This window comes from Neovison vison, chromosome 1, assembly GCF_020171115.1.
Source record: "Neovison vison isolate M4711 chromosome 1, ASM_NN_V1, whole genome shotgun sequence".
Taxonomy (NCBI): domain Eukaryota; kingdom Metazoa; phylum Chordata; class Mammalia; order Carnivora; family Mustelidae; genus Neogale; species Neogale vison.
The window spans coordinates 121,158,208-121,183,981 of NC_058091.1; the positions used below are offsets into that span (position 1 = coordinate 121,158,208).

At 44.1% G+C, this 25,774-nt stretch overlaps 1 pseudogene; it reads left to right on the forward strand.

The window, feature by feature from the left end:
- The window catches only part of LOC122905860, a 90,515-nt pseudogene extending 66,503 nt beyond the window's left edge, over nucleotides 1–24,012 (forward strand).
- Nucleotides 24,013–25,774: the final 1,762 nt, after the last annotated feature.

Below are 25,774 nucleotides of genomic sequence, written 5' to 3' on the forward strand. Positions count from 1 at the left end.
AGGATCACCCTGATCACAATCTGGTCCCAATTCCACTAGAAGGTTGAGATGATCCCATTATCAGAAGCAAACTCAGTTAGATAATTAAAATAAATATGTCTTTTTAGAAATGGCTCAGACAGATGTCAAAGTTTATTACTTTTCATGCACCCAAATACCTTGCACACCCTCATAGTACTTCCCAATATAACCACTGTGACTGCGATTTCTGGTCTCACTTCCACTGCTCTGAGCCACCCAAAATCTCTTTAAGAGGAATCACAGGATCTCTACTTTCCTTCTTATCTCCTCCTCTCTTCCCTACCAGTTTTCCCTTCCCTGAATTGCTCCCCACCTTTCTGTGGTAAACAATTCTCACTCCTCTAGATGTGTCCTTCTACAAACTTCACACATTGCCCCTAATAAACCCAAACAAGGTGGAGCCCATCAGGCAAGTGCAATATTCTAAAACGAATGACATGGTTGGGAACAATCATTAGTGACTGTTTTTTGAAATCTATACATATCATCTATCATAATGTTATATATTAAACATGTACTATAGATTGCAGTGTAATATATTTTAAAATATGTTATTCTTCAAGCTACACAAATATATATACAAGATTTTGTATATACTGAGGGTGGTTCACAGACCCCACTCCCAGGAATCCATAACTTCCCAGGGGGTTCTAGATCTCACATTCAGAACACCTATTCTAAAGCATTTAATTCCTCAGCAACTAAGAAGTTTAAAGGAAGAAACCCAGCTGGGACAAGGGGTCAGTGCATGAGAAAATGAAATGAAGAACATACCAGGGGACCAGCAAGAAGCAGGAAAACCAAACATAGATCTATGAAAAGTAGGAATTTCAGGGTAAAATGGATTCAGGATCAAGAATCCACTTAGGAAGACCTAAGTACTAAGCAGGCAAACATGATTTCTGAAATCTTTGACATAGGAATTTCTAATCTCTACAATCACTACCCTTTTCCAGACTCTCCTTATAAATGACCCCTTTATTGACATTGAACAAATCAAAATAATCAGTTAAAAATGTGTGTTCAGAGGGTGTTGCTAACCCCAACAGCCACCTATAGCAGAGAATGGGTCAGAATGGAGGCAGATCTGTGTTCCCAAGAACAGTCCCTGCAGTCTTCCAGAGGGAGAAGACAGAAGTGACAAGGACAGCATGTACACCAACCCTGTCCTGATGTGGGATACATGATACAGAATGGGACAGAATTGAGGCTGGGGAGGTAAAGCCTCCAGGAACCCCAGAGACACTTACCTGCATATAGCTGTGCCTTCCTCCTGGCTGAAAGGGAGCACACCCTGGTGAGAACTCAGTCAGAACAAGCCTGCTCAGCATTCATCTACAGACCCTTGTCTGCCCTCTGGAATATAGGTGACACTAGCTGCAGAGCAGGGAAAATCTGGAGAGGAGATGATCTCCTGTCACGTGCTGACAGCAGGGTATTGTGGGAAAGTCCCTGGACCACAGGTCAGGAAGTTGGCATTGCAGGCTGAGTTTCACTCCTGTCCACAGTCATTTTGAGTCCTTCGCCAAGTTATTTAGCTCTCATTTGCCTCAAAACCTTAAAAAAAAAAAACTTATTCTACTTGCACTGGATTTTGCACCTATTAATTGAGAATTATACAATATAGGAAAATATTTGAGGGAATAAAATATACATTATTCCATAATTGTAAAAAAAGTTATTACTACATCAGTGATTTTGATAACAGAGATATTTAAGAAAGAAGTCAAAAGGGAGGATGACTTCAGGACAGGATGTGAGGTGAGCTCTGGGGTAAAGGTGGCCAATCTTTCTCAGATAACACATCGCTATTTGGGGGCATTGATAATTCATCCCACCACACTCTCACACATAGTCTTTCCAGTCCTTTACCCACCACTTCGTGACCACAACTTCCAGGAACTGGAGAAAACACACTCTACCCAGTTGGTATTATGCGGTCAGGATCACTGCTTTGTTTAATGAACCCCATTTATTTTTATACCTTCTTTAATGAAATTTCAGAGCAGCTGGCTTTCAGATTCCACGTGCTAACAGAACTAGTTATATTAAAGGCTAAAAAGCAAGCAATGTGGTGGGTAGGTCAGTATTAGAATAAAGTCAAGATGCACAACAGACTCCAGGGACCACCATCACCCCAGATTCCCAAGCACTGGGTAAGAAACACTGGCATAGATTAGGGAAAGCTCACGGAGTGGGGTCTGCCTCCCACCAGCTTCCACTTCTGCCCCCAGGGAAGGGTCCACATGCCTCTGCATGAAACAAGGAGAGGGGATACCTCTTGGCTTAATTAAGATGGAAGACACAAGGATATCTGGAAAGTCACTCACCAGCCAGGTAAATGGATTTCCAACAGTCTGAAAGGCAACACAGGAAACAGTGAGCTGAGAACCAGAACATCTCCTACAAAGCGGATGCAGAAAGTTCTGAAGAAAGAACAGAACTTACCAAGATCTGCTTGCAGATCAACTGAAGGAAATTGTAAGATAGGCATGAACTCCCATCACCAAGAACAGCAAAGACTGCACCTGCAAAACCCACCAGAAGATCTCTCTGTATCCTATAATAAGATCTAACTCCAGACCCCTCAACCTCCACAGCCCCAACTGTCCTCTATGAAACTACTTGGCCACCTGCCCAGGCCAAGGGCCTTCCTTCCATTTTTCCTCCACACCAGCTTCCACATTCCCAGACCATGGCCCCTTTCCTGCCTTACCTCTGGCATTCAGAACACTTTCCTTTTTGTTCTAGTCCTTTTGCTTGTCCTCATGCAGTTTCTCCTGTTTCTTCATCTCCTGCCACTTTGTGGTATGTTCTCTCTTGGTATGGTAGGCAGTCCCAAGAGTTAAGACCATCAGCGAGTTCAGGCTCACTGTGAAAGCTGGTTTCCAAGGAGAGGCCCTAGGAAAGAAGGCCTCTGTACACAGCCAGTGACCCTGTCAGGGACACGAACCAGAACAGACCAGCCAAGCACACCCAGGAACACCTGCCCCTCCCAGAAAGAGCACTGACTTTAAATGAAAAAAAGCCTGGGTGGCTCAGTGGGTTAAGCCGCTGCCTTCGGCTCAGGTCATGATCTCGGGGTTCTGGGATCGAGTCCCGCATCGGGCTCTCTGCTCAGCAGGGAGCCTGCTTCCTCCTCCTTCTCTCTCTACCTGCCTCTCCTCTACTTGTAATCTCTCTCTGTCAAATAAATAAATAAAATCTTAAAAAAAAAAAAAAAGTCATTGCCTTCCACTGGCCCAGAATGAGGCTGAAGACACAGCAGACACATTGCCTGAAGAGCTGTTCTTCACCCACCAGAGCAGCCTCCAAACTAAACAGCCTCCCACTGCCTTGGGCATATATCTCGGAGAATATCAGGAACTTCTACCTTCTGAGACTCTCCACTATATCTGAGGCTTCAGAAACCACCCCAAGGCCATGCACAGCACTTGGACCCCATCCTCCTCTGCTGCTTGGATGTGCACTTGAGGAGTAGAGCCCATACCTGCAAGAGAGAAGCTGGAGAATCCAGGAATCCCAGCAGAGTCTTTCTGTGCACAACTCCAGGGACAGCATTGCATTCTGGGGTCTCTTTGAGGAGTGGCCTCTACAGGGAGCAAAACAGTAGCCCTGACTCAGGGAACAGAAGGAAAGTGCACAGGGACTGCTGCAGGCACAGAGTGCGGGCTCCTCTCCCGGACCATTAGGGCAGCGGTGCATTCTTCAGAGAGACAGAAGGAGGAATTTGGTCCCAGGATCCATCCTTCTCTGCTCTTCTCACCTCACACACTCTCTAGGACATCTGGTTGCACACCCACTGCCAATTGGTCATCATTTCCACCATTGACAACCCTACATACCTCCTGAGCTCCTTCCCTAATATCCACATCCCTGGGGGTTAGCTCTGCCATTCCTCACAGATACTTCCACCTCAAATCCTGGACTAATTCATGATTGAACCCATCTGTGATAGGACAATGATTAAAATATCCCCACTCCTTCATCCTTCCTTACATCCTGTGAGCCCTCTGACTCTCTGTAGTCTTCTGTCCCACCTCTAAACTCTGTCCCCAAACCTTCACACTCAGTTGAGTCTACTTTCCAAACCTCTGTGAAACCAGACGCCTCCTCTTCTACCCAGCTGCCCCTACACAGAGTCAGACAGCCAAACTTCCTCTATGTAACTACATCCATGCCTCCAGTCTCCATCCTTCATGATGTTAAAGCAAACTCCTGCACAGTTCTGTTTAAATTTTCCTTAGGTCTGCATCCAAACTCCATTACACAGCACACAAAGACTTCTCTATGCTGATGTCTGCTTCCACCCCTGCCCAACAAAATCCCTTTCCACTTCCAGCCCAAATTCCATACCTGTGCCCCATGGAGAGCACACGCATTTCAGTCTCTGGACTATTTGGTTAACTGTAATAACCACAGTAACCATGCTTTCTGTGCCCCTGATAGTCCAGTTCATCAACCTGCAGGACAATTTGAACACCATGTGATTCACTCAGGTACACTCAAGTGTGACCTTCTCATGAGCTTCTCATGATCAATCTCTTTTCTGTGCCCATGGACCAGGAACACCGCTTTATTCCAGGATTGTCACTTCTCCCCACCCTCCCATTCACCTTTCTTACCAACTATGTGGACTCTCTGTGTGCACAGACTCACAAACCACCCTCCTTCCTCAAGTGTTTCACATGCGTGTTCCTCTTCTTGGAACTCTCACCCTCAGATATCCACTCTTCAAAATGCCTACTCATTAACATCTAACATCCTTTAGCCCCCATCCATGTATCTATTTTTTGCCTCTAGAATATAAATGCTGCAGTGCAGAGACCGTTCTTTGGTTCACTGATGTGTCCAGGTATCTAAAAGGGAACCTGGTACTTAGTACGGGTTCTCTATATTTATACTGAATAACTGAATCTGAATAAGTGAAAGACTTCCTTTCCTTTATCTGAAAAGTAAGGGGCTGATTTACTTGGCTCTGAGGTGGCTCCTAACTCTAATACTGCAGGACCTAATATAGGTCAACAACCCATCTGTCACCTTCACCTCTGAACAGACAGATTCACAGATGCTTCCTTGTCGAAAGAAGCAGGCATACAGCCTGTTGTTGATAGCCTGGACATTATGGATATGCAGGATTGTCTCCTCCCTGGTGAGGAAGGTCTTCACCAGTGAGGCCATGAACTCCATTGTGGACACAGACATAGGAGTGAGAAAGGCCAGGGGCAGGGAACAAACTGTCAGTTGGGAGTCCCAGGCAGGAGGAGGTAAGTGTCAAGCAGGAGACCCTGACCTGAGGGACTCAGCTCTGACCATTCTGAATCAGGGAAAGATAATCTTAAAATTTTGAGACCCAGAAATGGTGTCAACCAGACTCCTCAGCAGCCTGTGCTCCTGGCTCCAGGAGGTCCTTCCATGAAGGACTCTAATGCAATTGTTCTAACCTTCCACAGGCATCACAATCACCAGGAAGGCCTATGAAACACAGACTGTTGGGCTCCACCCTCAGAGCTTGTTTCAGTAGTTCTGGAGTGGGTCCAAGAATGTGCATTTCTTTCTTTTTTTTTTTTTTAAAGATTTTATTTATTTATTTGACAGAGAGAGATTACAAGTAGGCAGAGAGGCAGGCAGAGAGAGAGAGAGAGAGAGAGAGGGAAGCAGGCTCCCCGCTGAGCAGAGAGCCCGATGCGTGTCTCAATCCCAGGACCCTGAGATCATGACCTGAGCCGAAGACAGTGGCTTAACCCACCAAGCCACCCAGGTGCCCCCAAGAATGTGCATTTCTAAGGAGGTGGTGGGGATATTGATACTGGTGTTCCAGGGACCACATTATGAGAACCACAGCTCTAACCTGCCTCCTCTTGGGACGTGACTGAAAACACACCAAAGAGCACTACTGTTGCCTAGGTGGGAACTCTCTGCTCATGGGTCCACACCCAGCAACTTCCCCACACCTGCTTCTAAGTTCATTATTTCTGTACATGTGTTTTTCCTCTACTGAATTCCATGTGCACTGAAAACTGGAGCCCACAGCTGCTTCCATTAAAATCTTCCCCTTTTCTGTAGGTCACAGGCACCACATCAGTACAGCTACAGAAGAAGGTTCCCTCCACCACCACCCCTGACAGCTCTTGGCCTTCTGAGGACCGGTGGACAAGCCATGAAACAATCTTCTGCAGGACCAGCCCTGCTGGACCTCTGAAGAGCAATTTATCACCTCCTGTGCTACTCAAATGTGGCTGAGTTATCGGTCTCACCTGGGGGATGACAGTGACTAGACTCCCTGGGACTATCCTCTCCCCAACCCCATGTGTGTGACCCTTTTAACCTGTAGGTAAAACCATGCCCTTACTTGACTCAAAGCCCTGCAATGGCTCCCTAGTTCCCCACATGGTCTGAAATCCCAAGAGGAAGACCTCACAGAGCTCTCTGACTCTCAACTCCTGCTTCTCTCCTTCTCATTCAGTCTGCTCCAGCCAATACTTGCCTTTTCTGCTCCTTGATGATCCAAGTACTCTGCCAGCTTTGCCCAGGATTTTCTTCCCTGTGGAGACACTCTTTCCATTGGGATCCTCACAGGCTGGTACCCCACCTCCTCCCATCTTTGTTCCTATCTCACTGCTTACACTAGTCACCTTATGGAGCACTGCTGCCTGCCCACAGCTACTCCTGCCCCCACAACTGTCCCACCTGCTCTACTTCTTTGTCCCATGCTCCCCACTCCTCTAACAGATGTAGATTATATGGCATTGTGGTTTGCTGTCTCCTGACAGAATGTAAACTCTGTGAAGATAGGGATTCTGTCAGCTTTGTACATAGACTACTACCTAACACATACTCCATAACCTGTAAATAACTGGGTGCATTGAATTCATTGGAGAATAACTGCTCAGATACTAACAAAGCCAGGAAACAAGAAATTGGGGCAAATTTATTTTCACACTTTTCATGGTGAAATTCACATTTTTCATTTTCTAAAACATAACCTCATTAGACAAGCAACATGGTTCCTTGCTCTTGTTTACATTTGGGAAATCCTCTTAAAATTTATATACTACTAGCAGTTGGAAGATCACAAGAATCTTTCTAGAGCCAGAGCCTCCACTAATAGGACAGATGAAGACACCAGTGGAGTCTCCCTGGTGCTCTCACCCGCCCCAGGGAGACACAGGGACGGGTAGGGGATGCACTGTCCTGCAGAGCCCCTAGAAGGCAGCTGAAGAGGAGCAGGGAGGACACTGTGGATCCCACCACACACACCCTGTCCTGCTGCTCCCCAGCGTTTTCCTGCTTAGGAGCAATGACACGGCTTGCTCCCAGCAAAGCATCTCTCAGTCTGTGTTCACTTTTGATTGTTCTGAATGATCTGCTACATTTGTTTTAATGTAGCAGACCAGATATCTGGTCGGATATATTAAGACTCTGTGTAAACCCATGACTTCTACATATATCTGAACACATCCCATGCTGTCATCCCCAAATGTGCATTTCTGCCAATATCCACTTAGAGTCAGGAATATTGAGAAAACCCATCTTAATTGAAAAAATAATGAATGAACAAGGACCAATATTAGCCTCCAGGTCCATTCCCCACTGCCACCAACTTTCCCTGCCCAACAGGGAGATTCCTCAAGGCCTGAGAGAAATTAGGGGAATTCTATACAAGAATAGAAGGAAAAAAACAAAAAAACAAGAACAGAGCGGGGGAAAAAAAAGTTGTTCTTACGACACTTCATTCTCACACATGCAACAGAGATGAAGGAAGACATGAGCCCTACCATGTAATAATCCTTATTCCAGGAACTTTCTAGAAGTAGGAGTGCTGGAGCTGCACCAGCTCTGCCCCCGACACACACCCCAGTCCTCAGGCCCAGCCCAGCCCCCAGCTCCACCCAACTCAGGATGAAAGAGGAGAAGGAAGGGGACCTTGGATTCAACAGTGGCCCAGCATGATTGGGCCAGAAAGCTTATCTCCCTTGACTGCTGTCCCTTGGATCCCATGTTGGAAGAGGAGGGGAAGGAATGACAAAGCACAGGGAAGATTTTCCTGAAAGACACTGGAAAGACACCTGGAGACATTGCAGGAAAGACACCAAACTGCAAACTTCATTCCCCCCACCCACACACTACCAGTTCATCAGGCTCGTGGTCCAGCTATTTGTTAACAAACACTATTCACTGGCTGTGAATGATTTTTCTTGCCTAAAATATAAATTATCTAGTGGGGTGTTAAGAATGCACTTTCTACTTTAACAGCCATATAATAACTTAGCATATAACATAATAGCATATAATACATTCAAGTGCTTTCAAAACACTTCCAGACAAACAACTAGGCTTTAAAACAATGGTAAGGTAAAAATAATTGTGAATTTCTAGTGCCAGTTGGTAGAAAGTATTAAACCCACTTTTAAAAAACCTCTAATAAGCTAAAACTTAATTTATTTTAATTTTTTATGACTCATTTTTATGAGTGTAATTGACAATGTTATTTTTCAGATGTCAATACGCTGATTCAACAAGTTAAACATTATTCTGTGCTCTCCAAAAGTGTACCTATCATCTCACTGGGAGCCTATCTCCCATTCTCTTCACCCACTTTTGCCCTCACCTAGGGAAGTTGGCTGTAAAAACTACAAGCATTGGGATGTTACTTAGACCATGATGGATTTATATCTTTACAATTTTTTAATCAGTGTCCTCTAATCACAGCTTGAATCACCATTTTGGGTAATTTCTCCTCATAAAACGTCTATTGTTTTCCATAGGTTAAAAATGGCAAGTACTTCACGGCATGTCACGGTATTTCAGTGAATTCACCAGCATCGATTTGTAGTCTAGAATGCTATGGGGAGGTGGGGGGCAACAGCATCCCTCCTCCAAGGCTGTAAGTGTTAACAGCAATTTTGTTCTAGGTACACCTCCAGTCACTTTGACACTGGGAACCTCTGACATATCCTGCATAGGACGTCACAGGGAAGTATGGGGTATTTTCTTGTTAATGGACCTTTTCTGCTTCTCTAGGAGCATGGAATCTTCTTCAGTCCCCAAGGGCTCTCCCTTGGGATGTCTTTTAACCCACTAGCATCAATTCAGATCACAAGATTTAAGAAAGACAAAACTGATTTTCTCTGTAACCCTTCATGGCCTCAGCACTCCTTATTAGATGAGGAAAAAGGCCAATTCATGAGATGCTGAGTTTCAGTATGATCTACCATTTAGATCTCTTCTGCAGGAAAAAGGGCAAATTGACCCTATGTCAAGGCCTTCAAGACCTTAAATCAGGATTCTGACCTTGACAGAGTATGTCTAGCTACTCAGCAGGCTAATAGTAACCCTCGTGATGTGTTGGATGATGATATCTAAATAAGCCTACTCCTCGTAATAAACACAGCTTGCCAGATGAAGCTAATAAAGGGGACACTGACTCTTTCACTGTTCTTCCTCTTAATAGACCCAGGTGATTCTTCTTGTATGTGGGGCCTTCTTCCTCGTTTATTTACTGGTTAATGATTATGATAATTGGAGCCAATTATCGGTTAGTCTACCTCAGAACAGGGCCCTGAAAGAATATTCCCATGCAGGTGCCAAAACTCCTTTTGTTTCAAGGACATTCCCTATCTTCTCTGGCCTGAAATGGACTCCCTGAAATGGACATCTGCTCCTGTGTCTGAGATGATGAGCTTTAAGAATGAGAGTCTTCTTTCTTTTGTCTTTTTTTTACCATGTGTTAGCTACTCTAAAATGTGGACAGTACTCAGAAATGGTCTTTCATTCACACCCCATCAAGGCTTCAGAACGCTGCTTCACATCCTGGTCAGCTTTGCAGTTTTGACCACTCTGGTGGTACTCAGGGCCATCTCCTCATGCTTCCAGTATGTTTCCCTAAAAAGGAGGTGGAGCATCTGTCCACCTGTCAGTAGGCCTTTCTGCTGCCCTCATTAGTACTTTCTAGCCTCTTGGTCATTTTTTTAAGTTTAGGTTGCCAATCTTTATTTCTCACTGACTTGGATCATTCTTTATATATCTGGATGTGAGTCCTTTGCCAGTTTTATGTATTACAACCATCATCTCCCAGCCTGGCCTGGCCTTTTCATTGTCTTAATGTGTTTTTTTATGAACAGAAGTTTTTAATTTCAATGTTGTCCACCTCATCGGTCTTTTTTTATGGTTGGTGCTTTTTGTGTCCTATTTAAGAAATCTGCTCCTATCCTAAAATTTTAATCCCCTTCTCCTATTTTGCCCATTCCTCCCACCTTCTCCCTTCTGACAACCACCAAATTTTTCTCTGTGCTTATGAAGTCTGTTTATCTTTCAATCAACAGATATTCTTGAGTGGTGACTATAAGCCAGACACTGATCTAGTGCTGGGAATGTAATGATGAATGAGAAATACATAAACACTGCCCACATCTAGTATGGAGAAGATGAAATAAATAATTGAATGTCTACTTTGTTATTAAAAAAAAAAAGGAAAGAAAAGAAAAGAAAATGTTGCCTTCCGTGAAGGCAGAAAAACATGCAAACAATTCTGATTTAAGAAATTTGCGTAGAAGTAGAAAATGCTAAAGCCTCTACCTCAAATCAAATTGAAAACATTCAACATATTAAATTCAATCCAAGGAGCGCCAAATATTAAATTGAAGCAAAGGGAGAACTCAAACTTTTAATTTCCAGGTATGCTACTAACAGAGGCCAAGAATTTCAGGTGTGGAAATTAGCTGTAGGCAAGCTCTTAAAAAACATTAGTTTATACTCTTTAGTTTTAATAAAAGGCAGGTGTTTCTGCAATGGTTAGATTTTACAAGAGCACCATAAGGTCTCAGGGTCTCTTTTCAAAGTCATTCTCAAATACTCTTGATTTTTGGTTGGCAGCAATGACATCTTTACAAGTCAATACCTTTTCAGATACACAGTCGACAAAATCCCACTTTCTGTCTGGTCCAACTTAATTTCTGTTTGTAGAATGACTTGACATTAAATCAATCCATGGCCTAACTGGCACAGAAGATACTATTTCCTGGACATGTCCACATTTTGCTCCCATCTCCTCAGCATGGACTGTCTCTCAATCATTTCTCCTTCACTTTCCATCCCCCGTCAAAGTCTCCAGTGGATCCTGGAAAGTTGCACAGATGTCCACGCTAGAAGCTCTACTCTTGCTTATCTCCAGGTCCCCCTGCTGGGAGCCAAAGCAACAGTTTGTTGCAAATTACAGTTTGTAATTATTTATAAATTCATTTTTGTGCACTTTCACGTACTTTAAAACCTGGTGTAGAGGGCGCTTTCAGGCAGCAGGCTTGAGCCCTGAACTCTGAGTAAGGAAGAAAGACCCACAGTGACTGCCAGGCCGAGGACAAACAGGCACATCAGGAAACCTATCTGGAAACAGGACGTAGCCCTAGTTTCTGACCAATGGGCAACTTATGGCTGGGCACAAGTACCAAAAAAGGAAAAATCCATACCTTTCCATTTCTCCTCCCTGAATTCCCTGTAGCTACACCACCACTGCCTCCTGGCGGACAGTATCTCCTCTGCTGTCCTGCCCACTGCTCCCTTGCAGTGCATTCCATAAACTCCTTATTTCCTGTGTCCTGCCTTGGCCGAATTCATTCACCACAGGAGCTGCCGGTCCCACACTGGGCACTTGTACAACTGCTCTTCAGAGTCTTTTCTGGAGGGTAGTAGAATATACAGCATCACAAAACGACACTTTATTTCCACAGGAAGAAAAAGTTTTAGCATACATAATAATTGTGTGCATTGAGTAAATTGGAATAAAAAATTGAAGTGCCCCAGAACCCTGAATTTTTATCAACCCTGCAATTTCCTGCAAGAAGAGAACCTCAAAGAAGTCACTGCTTTTGCTTTCAGTCAATTAGGAGTCGCCATGGCTGTATAACTGACTCTCTGAGAAAAGCACCAGATGAAACTCACACTTTTTTAAAGTAAATTAGTGACTAACTACAGAGCATGCAGCTGCACACCCTTATCTGTAAGGGCCTATTCAGCCAGAGCAGCCCCACCCTGGCTGAACTGCCATTTTGTTGTAAAACTTCAATTGACTTTGCACACCCCCCCTCCCCCGGAACTTACTTAAAAACAAGTCCTGGAAACCAGTCCCACATACAAAGTCCAAGTAGGAAGGTGGGTCAGGCCACGTGGAGGTATTCAATCAGTGGGAGCGTGAATGGTCTCCTAGCTAACAAGGTAATGGGATAGTTTCCATGGCTACTGTGGGTGGCCAGGCCCAACCACATGGGCTTTGCTCTATAAAAATTAGTCTGGAAAGGAGGGAGGGGAGCGCCCCAAACTTTCGCCATCTTAAGTAGCCTTTCCTACCAGCCCAACACTACCAAGACTCCCAGGTTTTCCACTCACTAATTCTCTCCTGAAGAAAATGCTTACAGGGATGCCTGGGTGGCTCAGTTGGTTAAGCAGCTGCCTTTGGCTCAGGTCATGATCCCAGCCTCCTGGGATCGAGTCCCACATCGGGCTCCTTGCTCAGCAGGGAGCCTGCTTCTCCCTCTGCCTCTGCCTGCCACTCTATCTGCCTGTGCTCACTCTCTCTATAAAATAAATAAATAAAATCTTTAAAAAAAAATGCTTACAATTGGCAGCATCCAGGATTCCATCTTCTACTGGATGGGTGCACTCAAGGGTAAACTTCAGAACTTGCTTCTTTCCCCTTCTCTCCCTTCACCACAAGCTTTTCAAAGGATGCAATAGCAGCAGCAGAGGCAGAAAGGAAGTTCCCTTCTGTCTGAGCTTTTATCCACCTCCAGCCTTGCTGGCAGCCCGTCCCCTCTCCTGCCTCCCCCACTCCCTCCTCCTGTATCTGCACCACCCTGGGTGTAGCTTGTACAACCAGCTTCTATACACTTCTGGGTATCATCATCCATCCGCTGCTGCTTTTCCTACCTACCCTCACTATCAGGGAACAAACAGCACCCTCTTGGACTTAAACCACCCACTTCAGATTTCCCTATAGGTACCCCAGGTTGAAAAGAAATGACAACGAGGAACAAATTGATTGACTTTTAAGTGAACATAGGTGCAACATATTCTGTATTAAAGTTAATTTGAGTTTGTTGGTTTAATTAAGATAGGCTAGTCTATCTCGATTAGCTCCCAACATTAAATATAACACTTTTATTCTACAAAGGTTTCCTGAAAATCAAATAGGTTCATGTTATCTCTTGCAATTTTTCTAAAAAAGATGGTTTCGAATGATGGTTAAATTTGTCTTTGACTCTTAATGTCATAAAACAAACTGAGTGTGGCTGGGGGTAGGGGGGTAGGGAGAGGGTGGTGGGGTTATGGACATTGGGGAGGGTATGTGCTATGGTGAGTGCTGTGAAGTGTGTAAACTTGGTGATTCACAGACCTGTACCCCTGGGGCTATAAACATACATTATATGTTTATAAAAAATAAAAGTTTTTATTAAAGAAATTCATCTGTCTCAAAGTTTTTATGGATAATTGCTAAAACAGCTTTCAGTCTTTGGTAACCTCAAACTTTACAGTTTTACTTGTGTTGGGTCCCACCAAAATTGGGTACCCCAATAATGGGTCTGTGATTAAAGGAGCGAGACTGATACAAAGCGAAGGTCAAGCAAAGCTTTATTTCATGCTGATGAGGGAGTAGGAGGCTGGCTGAGGACAGAGCAAAAGCTGGCACCTTGCACCCCCCTCTCCACCTGCTCCCCTCTGTAATATGTGTAGCATTCCTCAGGCACCCCTGACTGCCATAAAACGATAAATAGTTAACTTGCAGAGATCACAGTCCTGCAGAACAGGAATCTCCCTTGCTCTACAGATGTCCTGGATATCTACAAACAGGGAGGTTACCTTATCAATAGCACAAATTTCCAGAGGCAAATAACTCTCAGTTCCTGAAGCCCTAATATCCCTCCCCACCATAAACTGGAGGAGGCTGAGGTAGAAGGGAATGTAAATGATAGCAGGACCATAACACCCCACCAAGAATCTCCCAACTATCTTGATGTTAATGGCTGACCTAAAGACGACATTGATCAAGCCACAAGGGAAATGCCTCCTCCCGGCACCTTGTAGGCCCTCTTTAACATATGAAACCTCCCTTCCCCTCACCTTCCCACAACCGCAAGGTATATAACCTGCCTACCCTCAACAACCCGGGGCAACAGCAGCTCTTCCTGCTCACGGGTCCTGTCCTCGTGCTTTAATAAACCACCATTTTGCACCAAAGATGTCTCAAGAATTCTTTCTTGGTCATCAGCTCCGGACCTCAGCCCACCGAACCTCACCTAGGTTCTAGAACTTCATCAGTGCCAAGCATCAGGAATCAGACCGACCATCAAACAAACCAGTGGGGGCCACCCCTACAGAGAGGACGACCCCTCCCTGCTTTCCAGACTAACTTTTATAGAGCAAAGGCCATGTAGTTGGGCCTGGCCACACACAGGTGGCCAATGAGATTGTAACACACACAGGAAACTCCACAGTGATGCTAGGTGACCAATTGAATTACAATTTACCTAGTAGACATTTGAACCAGCCTATCACACCTTGGTTAGGATTGGCGCCAAAAGACTCCCAAAGGGTAGGGGCCCATACTCCTTGGTAGCTAGGGAGACAGTATGTGCACCCCCTGATTGAATACCTCCACCTGGCCTGACCCACCCTTGTGCTTGGGCTTTGTTACCTGGGACTGGTTCCCAGGACTTGCTTTTAAATAAGTTCCCCTGGGGGTGGGGGCAAAGTCAATTTAAGCTTTACAGCAAAATGGCAGTTCAACCGGGGTGGGCTGCTCTGGCTGAATAGGCCCTTACACTTGGATGACAAATCAGATTGAATTCGTTGGATAGCTAAGTCTTTTCCAAATTGGACTAAATACTGAATCATTAATTACTAAACATAAGGTTTACTTGCTTTTGGTTTCCTATTGCTGAGGGAACAGAGGGCTGGCTGATGACAAACCAAAAGCTGACACCCAGCAACCTTCTCCCACCCTCACTCCTGGGTGGGGGCGTATTATGACATTCTTTAGGAATCTCCCAACTATCTTAATGTTAATACTCTGCTACAAGGAAAAATGACCTTGACAATGGTAAGGCCTCAAGGCCTTGCAGGTCCTCTTTAGCATATGCAAGTTCTATTGAAACCTCCCTTTTCCTTACACCACCCCCCATGGTACATAACCTGCCACTCCTCACAACCCCTGGGCAGCAGCTCTTTCTGCCCACTGGTCCTGTCCCCTTGGTTTATTTAATAAACCACCATTTTGCACCAAAGATGTCTCAAGAGTTCTTTTTTGGTCATCGGCTCTGGACATCACCCCACTGAACCTCATGTATATTCTAGAAATTCATCACTGTTGCAGAGAAGCTGAGGATACTTGGGTCTATCGGTAAACATATTTGATGCTTTATCAAAAGACTGTACCACAGAAAAACATATTTTTACAAAGTAAAAAATGTATCAATAAATTTCAGGTCTAAAGAATTCCGTTGTAACACACAGTTCACAACTGGTTATTACTTAGTTTTCATTAGATACTAAGGTTTCTAAGTGTTAAACTTCTGCTAAATGTAATTAAGACTGATGGAGATAGGGGCACCTGGGTGGCTCAGTGGGTTAAAGCCTCTGCCTTCGGCTCAGGTCATGATCCCAGGGTCCTGGGATCCAGCCCCACATCCCGCTCTCTGCTCAGCAGGGAGCCTGCTTCCCCATCTCTCTCTGCCTGTCTCTCTGCTTACTTGTGATCTCTGTCTGCCAAATAAATAAGTAAAATCTTAAAAAAAAAAAAAAGACTGACAAAGATAATGAAAGCAACTCTGCAGGGGGAAAAAATGTGTTTTTGATGAGAAAGATATAAGGAATGGGAATTCATTCTGTTGAGGTGGGGGAGGTAATTTTGTCTTAAAATAAAACTCGTAGTTTAGAGAAAAAAGCTTAGGCCAAAGCTGAATGAGGAAAGGAAAAAAAAAAAAGCTATAGAAGGATTATGAAAGGAAATCATTGGGAAAGAATTTTATGTATGGTCAGGACTAATATTGAAATAAAAAGATTTTTTTTAATTTTATTTAATTTTTTAATTATTTTTAAAAATAAACATATAATGCATTTTTATCCCCAGGGGTACAGGTCTGTGAATCACCAGGTTTACACACTTCACAGCACTCACCATAGCACATACCCTCCCCAATGTCCATAACCCCACCCCCTCTCTGGAACCCCTTCCCCTAGCAGCCCTCAGTTTGTTTTGTGAGTCACTTCTGTTTTTTCATTTAAGATGGGTTTTCCCAATAATCCTGACTCTAAGTGGATATTGGCAGAAATGCACATTTGGGGATAAAAGCAGGTATATCTAGAAGTCCTGGGTTTTCCCAGAGTTTTAATATGTCCGACCAGATATCTGGGCAGAAACTTGCATCCATTGATGGGTCAGTCTTTGTTTCATTAAAATAAATGTAGCAGATCATTCAGAACAATCAAAAGTGAACACAGGCTGAGAGAGGCTTTGCTGGGAGCAAGGCCAGGTCATTGGTCCCAAGCAGGAAAATGCTAGGGAGCTGCAGGACAGGGTGTGCATGGTAGGATCCACAGTGTCCTTTAGGAGAATGTAATCTGGAGAAGAAAAGCATGCAGAAGCTGGAATTCATGGGGAGGGGCCTGTGTCTGGGCCTTATGTCCCTGTGCCTCCGTGGTGTCCTGTGACTCATGCAGACACGAAGGAGGCCACTGTGCTGAGGTGGGAAGGGTCTGGTCCTGTGGGCAGAGCAGGATGGGAATGTTTCCAAAGGGCTGGGTGGGCTTTCTTGGCATCACAGTTGTGCGGCCCCCACTTTATCAGCATACTGAGCAGTAGGAAAGGCTGTGCTCTTGCTGGGGACTATTGCCAACCCTGAACTCTGCTATCTGCTCTGAGGCCCAGAGCTGTGGGATGGCCCTGCCTCCTCTCTGGAGGTGTTAACCTGCCTCCTGCTCTGTGTCTCCCCAGCTCTGAGGAAATGGAGGATTGCTGCAGGGGCTCTTTGGTCTCCCATCTCCCCTCCCTGCTTCTCCTCTTCCAACTGCTTGCTGGGGCCTCTGCAGGTGAGTGTGTCCTCTCCCCCTCCCTGTGTGCCCCTGGGGTGGGTGAGAGCCCCTGGTGTTCTGCTGGTGTCTCCATCAGGATAGATGGCTATTGGTGGAGGCCCAGGCACTGGACAGATTCTGGAGATCCACAACTGCTATTTGAAATTAAAACACATAAGAAGAATCTCAGAAATGCAAAATAAGGGCAGAGGAGCATGACAATTCTCTAATGAGGAGTGTATGTCTTATAAAGTAAAAAATGTGAATTTCACTATGAAAAGTATGAAAATGAATTTCCCCTCATTTCTTGTTCCCTGTCTCTATTGGTATCTAACCACTTATTTTGTTATTAATTCATTACACCCACAAATACTGACAGGGTGTCCAGTATGTGTTGGTGCTATTCTATGTACAAAACGACAGAGTATCTGTATTCACAGAGCTTTTTCTGGCAGGTAACAGGAAGTACTAAATACCACAACCCCATACAATCTATGACTGTTGGAGGAGTGGAGAGCATGGGACAAGGAAGCAGAGGAGGGTGTGGAAGGGAGAGACGCAGGAGGGCTGTGGGCAGGCTATAATGCTCCATAAAGTGGCCAATGTATGTAGTGAGATGGGAATGAAGCATGGTGGAGGCAGTGTGTCATCCTGTGAGGATCCCCCTGGATTGAGGGTTTCTATGATGCAGAGCATCCAGAGCAAAGCTGGAAGTGTGCTTGTGTGTCTAGGGAGGCAAGGAAGTTAGGGTTGGCTGTAGCAGAGTGAGGGAGAGGGAGAGAAGCAAGGGTTTGGGGGATCAGAGAGCAGTGACAGGTCATCCCTATAGGGCCTACGGTCCATGTGGGGAACTGTGGAGCCATTGCAGGGCTGTGAGCAGAAGAGGGACATGGTTTTGTTTGTCAATTGAAAGAGTCATGCACAGAGGCTTTGGAGAGAATAGTCACAGGGAATGAGTCACTCACATCCCACAGGTGAGACATATAGTGACTCAGCCAAAGTTGAGTAGCACAAGGGGTGAGAAGTCACTGTTCAGAGGTCCAGCATGGGTTTTTCTTGCAGAAGTGTCCTGTTGTGACATGTCCATCATTTCTCAGAAGACCAAAGACTGTGAGGGTGTGGCGACAATGAAGTGAATGAAGTTGTAAGAAGTAGTGATTTTCGGCCTATAGGTGATGGAGTGGGGGCAGGCTTTAACAGAAATAGCTGTGGAAGGATGCCTAGGCTGCTCAGTGGGTTAAAGCCTCTGCCTTCAGCTTAGGTCATGATCCCAGGGTCCTGGGATCGAACCCCGCATCGGGCTCTCTGCTCAGCGGGAAGCCTGCTTCCTCCTCTCTCTGTCTCTGCCTGCCTCTCTTCCTACTTGTGATTTCTGTCTGTCAAATAAATAAATAAAATCTTAAAAAAAATAGCTGTGGACTCTAGGTTTAGTATTAATTTAATTCACCAGAGTAGTAAGATATGGGGACAAATATCTAACTTAGGAGTAGATGTGGGTAAGTTCCTCAGTTGGCTGAATGAACAGAGAGGTCCCACTTAGGCCACAGGTGTTTTGTGGTCAGTTTTCAGTCCTGTCCTAAGTGGAAGCAGGTTAGAGCTGTGGATCTGACTTTGGTCCCTGGAGCATTAGTAACAGAGTCCTCACCACCCCCTTAGAAATACACATTCTTAGACCCAGGCCAAAACTACTGAGCCAGGAGCTCTGGAGGTGGAGCCCAGTCTTCTGTGTTTCACAGGACTTTCTGGTGATTCTGATGCCTGTGGAAAGTTAGAACCACTAAGTTAGAGAGTCCTTCATGGAAGGGTCTGGAGTCAGGAGCACAGGCTGCTGTGGGAGTCTCTTTGACATCATTGCTGGGTCTCAAGTATGTGGTAAGAGGATCTGGCCCAGAGTGGTAAAAGCTGAGTCCTTTGGGTCAAGACCTCCTATCTGACACTTATCCCCACTTGTCTGGGCCTCCCACCTGAGAATGTGTTCCCTTCCCTGTCCTGTATCTCTCTTGGTTTCTCACCCTTACATCTGTGTCCACAGAGGAGTTTATGGTGATTGGCTCCTCAGAACCCATTGTGGCAGTGCTGGGTGGGGACATCATGCTGCCATGTCATGGGTTCCAGCCATGAATGTGGAGAACATGGAGCTGCGGTGGTTCTGCTCAAATTTCTCAGAAGCAGTGTTCATCTATCAAAACCAGCAGGAACAGAAGGAGGTGCAGTTGGCCCAGTGCGCAAGGTGGACCTCACTGGTGAAGGAATTCCTCACCTGGGGAGAGGCCATCCCGCACATCCACCAGGTTTAGGCTTTCCACAATGGGCTATATACCTGGGCTATATATACCTATATACCTATCTGTTTTGTGTGCGTTGAGTTTTAGGAGTTCTTTATAGATCTTGGATATCAGTCTTTTGTCTGGAGTGTAATTTGCGAATATCGCTCCCATTCCGTGGGTAGCCTCTTTATTTTTTTGACCGTTTCCTTTGCTGTGCAGAAGCTTTTGATCCTGACGAAGTCCCAAAAGGTCATTTTTGCTTTTGTTTCCTTTGCCTTTGGAGACATGTCTTGAAAGAAGTTGCTGTGGCCTATGTTGAAGAGATTATTACCTATGTACTCCTCTAGGATCATTTTTTAATTTATTTTTTATTTATTTTCAGCATAACAGTATTCATTATTTTTGCACCACACCCAGTGATACATGCAATCTGTGCCCTCTATAATACCCACCACCTGGTACCCCAACCTCCCACTCCCCGGCCCTTCAAAACCCTCAGATTGTTTTTCAGAGTCCATAGTCTCTCATGGTTCACCTCCCCTTCAAATTTCCCCCAACTCCCTTCTCTTCCCTAACTCCCCTTGTCCTCCATGCTATTTGTTATGCTCCACAAATAAGTGAAACCATATGATAGTTGACTCTCTCTGCTTGACTTATTTCACTCAGCATAATCTCTTCCAGTCCCGTCTATGTTGCTATAAAAGTTGGGTATTCGTCCTTTCTGATGGAGGCATAATACTCCATAGTGTATATGAACCACATCTTCCTTATCCATTCATCCGTTGAAGGGCATCTTGGTTCTTTCCACAGTTTGGCGACCATGGCCATTGCTGCTATAAACATTGGGGTACAGATGGCCCTTCTTTTCACGACATCTGTATCTTTGGAATAAATACCCAGGAGTGCAATGGCAGGGTCATAGGGAAGTTCTATGTTTAATTTTGTGAGGAATCTCCACACTATTCTCCAAAGAGACTGCACCAACTTGCATTCCCACCAACAGTGTCAGAGGGTTCCCCATTCTCCACATCCCCTCCAACACATGTTGATTCCTGTCTTGCTAATTTTGGCCATTCTAACTGGTGTAAGGTGATATCTCAATGTGGTTTTAATTTGAACCTCCCTGAGGGCTAGTGACAGATTCCTGCTTCATGTTGAGGTATTTTATCCATTTTTAGTTTATCTTTGTGTATGTTTAAGGGAATGGTCAAGTTTTATTCTTCTACACATAGCTGTCTAATTTTCCAAGCACCATTTATTGAGGAGACTGTCTTTTTTCCACTGGATTTTTTTCTTGCTTTGTCAATGATTAGTCAGTCATAGAGTTGAGGGTCCATATCTGGGCTCTCTACTCTATTCCACCTCTCTATGTGTCTGTTTTTGTGCCAGTATCATGCTGTTTTCGTGACCATGGCTTTGTAGTAAAGGTTGAAATCAGGGAACATGATGCCCCTACTTTTGGTTTTCTTTTTCAACATTTCCTTAGCAATTCGGGGTCTCCTCTGGTTCCATACAAATTTTAGGATTTTTTTTTAGCTCTTTGAAAAATGCTGGTAGAATTTTGATTGGGATGGCATTGAAAGTATAGAGTGCTCATGGCAGTATAGACATTTTAACAATGTTTATTCTTTCAATCCATGAGCATGGAATGCTTTTCCAGTTTTTGTGTCTTCTTCAACTCCTTTCATGAGTGTTCTGTAGTTCCTTGAGTATGGATAGTACATCATTATGTATACAAGAGGCATTATACAAGAAGGTGTGCAAGTTATTTGCATGTATGAAAAGTAATAAACTCCTGATACCTGCTTGAGAGATTTCTGAGAGGACTTATTCTTGTTTTAAGCTGTTTGAAAGTAATCATGTAACCAGATTGCCTCTGGTTATAATGAGATCATCTTGATCCTCCAGTGATGTGGGGACAGGAAAGCCGTCTGGGGATCCTAAAACAATGAAAAGTTATTGAGAGGTTTCTTTAGTACTGGGGTAGATTAAGAATCTGAGCCCTTTGAACCTGTGTAATATGTGCTTTTTCTTTTTGGCTGTTTCTATTTATGATCAGAGATATAAACTGTGAGAGTAGAGAAAGGGATGTGTGAGGCTCCTTAGAGAGCCTTGCTGATTCTTGGGATGTATGTGAAAAATGATGATCAAATAATCATATTTAGCATTTCCCCTTCTCTGCTGAATTGATGAGCATGATTTAATTAATTTATTAATTATAAAATATTTTTCCATGATGCATACTGATAAAATATTTTTATTATGTTATGTTAGTCATCATATAGTACATCATTAGTTTAGTGTTCCATGATTCATTATTTGCATTTAACACTCAGTACTCATCACAACACATCCCCTCCTTAATACCTATCACCAGGCTACCCCATCCTCCAACCCCCACCCTTCTGAAATCCTTAGATGGTTTCTTGGTGTCCATAGTCTCTCATAGTTTGTCTCCTTCTCTTATTCCCCCCACTCTTCAGTTTTCCCTTCCTCCCCCTATTATCTCCCATGCTATTCCTTATGTTGCACATATGAGTGAAACCATATGATCTTTGTCTGCTTGACTTATTTCACTTAGCATAATCCCTTTCAGTTCCATCCAGGTCAGTGCAAATGGTGGGTATTCATCCTTACTGATAGCTGAATAATATTTCATTATATATATGAACCGCATCTGCTTTATATATTCATCTGTTGAAGGACATCTCGGCTACTTCTACAGTTTGGCTGTTTTTTTTTAATTAAAAAAAAAAAGATTGTAGGGGCCCCTGGGTGCCTCAGTTTCTTAAGCAGCTGCCTTTGGCTCAGGTCATGACCCTAGGGTGCTTGGATCAAGCTCAACATTTGGTTCCCTGCTCAGTGGGGATACTGCTTCTCCCTCTCCTCCCTGCTCTTGCTGTCTCTCACTATCTCTCTCTCTCTCAAATAAATAAAATCTTTTAAAAAAAAAGAAAGATTTTATTTATTTATTTATTTATTTAGGGGCATTTGAGTGGCTGGAGGTTTGAAAATCTCAAGCAGATTCCATGCTGAATCTGGAGCCTAATAGGGGGGTTGGATCCAACCACTCTGAGATTATGACCTAAGCCTAAATCAGGAGCCAGATGCTTAATTGACTATTGCAGGTACCATTGTTTTAAAGTATGTGTTTTAAAGTATGCTTTGTGTACTTGTATATTGATCTCCCCCATTCTTTCCAAGAAAACCTAGCTTTCATGATGGATGGATTTGTGCCAGTATCATGCTGGATTGAGAAATCATAATTTAAGTGGAATGTGGGCATAGATTCTTCTTTTCAGGTTATTATACAGCTTCTCAGTGTTGTTAAGCTTTATTGCTTGGCTTTTATGGGAAGGTTGTAGCATGATGGCCGTGTGGAATGTGTGGGGGGGTGTATGTGTGGGTGGGTATGTGCATGAGTGTGTGAGAGATAGAGAGAGAGAGAAATGAATCAGGGAATGTTTCCAAAAGATATCTCCCTGTAACTCCTGCATCAGTGTATTTCAGAAGACTAGATATAGACTCCATGTGTTCAGACTTCTCAAAGCCTTAACAAGAAACATGTAGTTCTTTTGTAGATTGGTGGAAGGAGAAGTTCCTGCCTTGTGATTTACTTTGAGTTCTTTCTGGGTCCTCCTACTGCTGCTCCAGGGTGGCTTACCTCACCTCAGCTTGCTGTGGTGACACAGATGTTGGCCCTATCAGTGGTGGTGGGTTCAGATGGGGTGGTAAAAGTCACATAGGTGGGTTGGTGGTTGTGGATGATATCGGATGCTAAAGAGATACTCTTCAGTGTTGGAGTCTGTCTTGTCCTCCCAGATCTGTCTTTAGTTACTTCTCCTGGTTGATGGGGTGTGTGCTTGAGTCACAAGATTCTAATCGCAGGAGGTTTAACCCTGCCCACATGCATCTAGGTGGTCTGGTGTGGGGGTGGTTGATGTGTGCCTTGTTATAGGGCAAGGGGAGACCTCAAATGATTGGCAATTCTCTCTGAAGTGTCTGTCACTCTGGATCTGGGGTCTGCACATCCAAGCCTTGCTGTTTCTGATGAGAAGTCTTGTGAGACTTGGAGGGTACAACTAAGGACCCAGAAAAACAGTGTAGCAACTTAGGTCAGGAGGGCATCAATCAGGACGCTGTTACTGGGTGGTGGAGATCAGGAATGAAGACAGAAGTGAGTGGGTGCTGGGGGTCTGTAGGAGCAATGTGGAGAGGAAGGGCTGGTACAAGGAATACCCAGAAAAGGTGTAATGGGTTGTGGGAATGTATGAAAATAAACTCTGTTCCCTCCCTGATAATTCGGAACTCCTTGTGCCAATTCCCACAGGGTAGGGGTTTTCCTGGACCTAAAGGAAAGAGATATGTTTCATTCTACAACATGACTGATGGATCCCAACTTTTTTCTTTCCCACTAGCTTCCTCCTCTGGGACTCTGTTTCCATACTTCATGTTGAGGTCAGGAGATGTGTCCCTGATCATCTGCTCTGGGGAGTTTGGGCCTGTGCAGACCCCTATACCCCTTAACAACTCTCCTTGTTCTTCAAAGGAGCCTGTGAGCCTCTCAGGACAGGGGTTCAGTTCAGGCTGTGGTGTTGATGGTGTTCTACCAGGGGCTGAATACCCATTACTTCCCTGGGGCTGTGAAGCTATGTCCCCATAGGGTTCTAACAGAGTTCCAGATTCCTCATGGTGGCTCATCCTGGAACTGCAGAATCCCTAAGGTTATAGGCTCTGAAGTTAGTCCTGAAAGACCTGGCGTCTTGCCCTTCTCTTCTGGGTATAGACTGGGTGTGAGAATAGTCAGTTCATGCCTATGTTCAGGTATCAGAAGATAAATGTTGACTGTTTCAGCATATATGGGATAGGCTGAATTTTGTTACTAGAAGTCATGATTCTTTCAGTCAGGAAAATTACTTCATGGAATCTTTGCATTGTCTTGATATGAAATGCGATGAGGTCTGAATTACTCTGAAGAATTAAATGTTGTTTATTTTATGCAGTTTGTGTTGTGCAGATGAACCCAGAGGTTATGAGTGAGTCACCAGCTTTATTTTAGGAAATGTGCAGTCTGACTAGAGATGTTTTCTATTAAACATTTCTGAAAAAATGTATGGCTGATGGACTTTATGAGGAGTGGAGAGTAATATTCTATTGTATATCTTTCCTGTTCAGGATGGATGGGACCTACTTTTCTTCTTCTTCTTCTTCTTCTTCTTCTTCTTCTTCTTCTTCTTCTTCTTCTTCTTTTTCTTCTTTAAAGAGAGTGTGAGTCAGAAGAGGAGCAGAGAGAGGGGGAGGAGCAGAGGGAGAAGGAGAAGCAGGTCCGCCACTGAGCAGGAAGTCCAATGTGGGTCTCAATCCCAGGACCCGGGGATCATGACCTAAGCCGGAGGCAGACGCCCAACCAACTGAGCCACTCACGCACCCCGAGACCTACTTATCTTAATGAACCTTAAAAAATATCTGTTATTTCTGAAATACTAGTGCTGCATTAATTCAGGGATAGGAAGATAAGAATTGGGGTTCCCTTGTGAGTCAACAACAGTTGGATAGAACAGAACTGTTACAAGAGTAAAGAGGTACGGTGTAAGAGAATGGTCGAGTTTCATTCTTCTACATACAGCTGCCCAGTTTTCCCAGCACCATTTACTGAAGAGACTGTCTTTTTTCCACTGTATATTTTTTTCCTGTTTTGTCGAAGATTATTTGACCATAGAGTTGAGGGTCCATATCTGGGCTCTCTACTCTGTTCCACTGGTCTATGTGTCTGTTTTTATGCCAGTACCATGCTGTCTTGGTGATCACAGCTTTGTAGTAAAACTTGAAATCAGGTAACATGATGCACCCAGCTTTATTTTTATTTTTCAACATTTCCTTAGCAATTCGGGGTCTCTTCTGATTCCATACAAATTTTTGGATTATTTGCTGCAGCTCTTTGAAGAATACCGGTGGAATTTTGATCGGAATAGCATTAAAAGTATAGATTTCTCTAGGCAGTATAGACATTTTAACAATATTTATTCTTCTGATCCAAGAGCATGGAATGGTCTTCCATCTATTTGTGTCTTCTTCAATTTCTTTCATGAGTGTTCTGTAGTTCCTCGAGTACAGATCCTTTAACTCTTTGGTTAGGATTATTCCCAGGTATCTTATGGTTCTTGGTGCCATAGTAAATGGAATCGATTCTCTAATTTCCCTTTCTGTATTTTCATTGTTAGTGTATAAGAAAGCCACTGATTTCTGCACATTGACTTTGTATCCTGCCACGTTGCTGAATTGCTGTATGAGTTCTAGTAGTTTGAGGGTGGAGTCTTTTGGGTTTTCCATGTAAAGAATCATGTCATCTGCAAAGAGAGAGAGTTTGACTTCTTCATTACCAGTTTGGATACCTTTTATTTCTCTTTGTTGTCTGATTGCTGTTG